Raw genomic sequence first — 1562 nt, 5'->3', positions numbered from 1 at the left:
TATTACTTACTTCTCCACTTGACAGCATTTAATGGTTTAGAATTGGGTGTAAAGACGAAACCCAATCCTGAATCCATCTGACAAGGAATTAATAGCCAGAGTATATAAGGAGCTCAGGGGAAACAAAATCAATAGGGGAAAAAAAGCTCTAGTAATCTGATTTAAAATAAGCAAAAGATCAGAATAGACATTTCTCAAAAGAAGACATAAAAATGGCAAATGAATATATGAAAAGGTGCTCAACATCACTGATCATCAGAGAAATGAAAATTAAAACTACAATGAGCTATCATCTCACCCCCGTTAAAATGGCTTATATCCAAAAGACAGGCAGTAACAAATGCTAATGAGGATGTGGAGAAAAGGGAACCCTGGTACACTATTTGTGGGAATGTAAATCAGGGCAACCACCATGGAGAATGGCTTGGAGGGTCCTCAAAAAACTAAAAAGAGAGCTATTTTATGACAAAGTAATCCTACTGCTGGGTACCCAAAAGAAAGAAAATCAGCATATCAAAGAAATATCTACATTTCTATATATTGCAACACTATTCACAATAGCCAAGATTTGGAAGCATCTAGGTGTCCATCAACAGGTGAATGGATAAAGAAAATGTGGTAAAACACATATACAATGGGATATTATTCAACCATGAAAAAGAATAGAATCCTGTTATTTGCCAAAACATGGGTAGAACTGGAGATCATTATGTTAACTAAAATAAGTCAGACACAGAAAGACAAATTTTGCATGCTTCCAGTCATTTGTGGGTGCTAAAATTTAAAACAATGAAACTCATGGAGATAGAGAGTAGAATGATGGTTACCAAAGGCTGGGGAGGGTAGTGGGCTGGAAGGGGTGCACAGGAATAATTAATGGGTACAAAAATACAGTTAGAATAAATAAGATGTAGTCCTTGGTAGTAAAACAAAGTTATAATGGTAAACGATAATTTCTTGCATATTTTAAAATAGCTAAAAGAGGCCAGGTGTGGTGGCTTATGCCTGTATTCCCAGAATTTTGGGAGGCCAAGGCAAGTGGATAACCTGAGGTCAGGAGTTCAAGATCAGCCTGGCCAACACAGTGAAGCCCTATCTCTGCTAAATATACAAAAATTAGCTGGGCGTGGTGGTGTGCACCTGTAATTCCAGCTACTCAGGAGGCTGAGGCAGGAAAACTGCTTGAATGTCGGAGGCAGAGGTTTCAGCAAGCCAGAGGTTGCAGTAAACCAAGATTGTGCCACTACACTCCAGCCTAGGCAACAGAGTGAGACTCCATGTCAAAAAAAAAAGGAATAAGTTCAAAGAACAACTCAATGAAATAAAATGAGAAGGCAAGATTAGAGAAAAAAGAGTAAAAAGGAATGAAGTCTCCAAGAAATATGGGACTATGTGAAAAGACCTAATCTACGTTTGATAGGTGTACCTGAATGCGACGAAGAGAATGAATCCAAGATGGAAAATACTCTTCAGGATATTATCCAGGAAAACTTCCCCAACCTAGCAAGGCAGACCAATATTCAAGTCCAGGAAATACAGAGAACACCACAAAGATATTCCTC

Source organism: Cebus imitator, unplaced genomic scaffold (assembly GCF_001604975.1).
Source record: "Cebus imitator isolate Cc_AM_T3 unplaced genomic scaffold, Cebus_imitator-1.0 Scaffold792, whole genome shotgun sequence".
Classification (NCBI taxonomy): Eukaryota; Metazoa; Chordata; class Mammalia; order Primates; family Cebidae; genus Cebus; species Cebus imitator.
The sequence above is the reverse complement of the archived record's forward strand: the minus strand, read 5'-3'. Positions refer to the sequence as shown.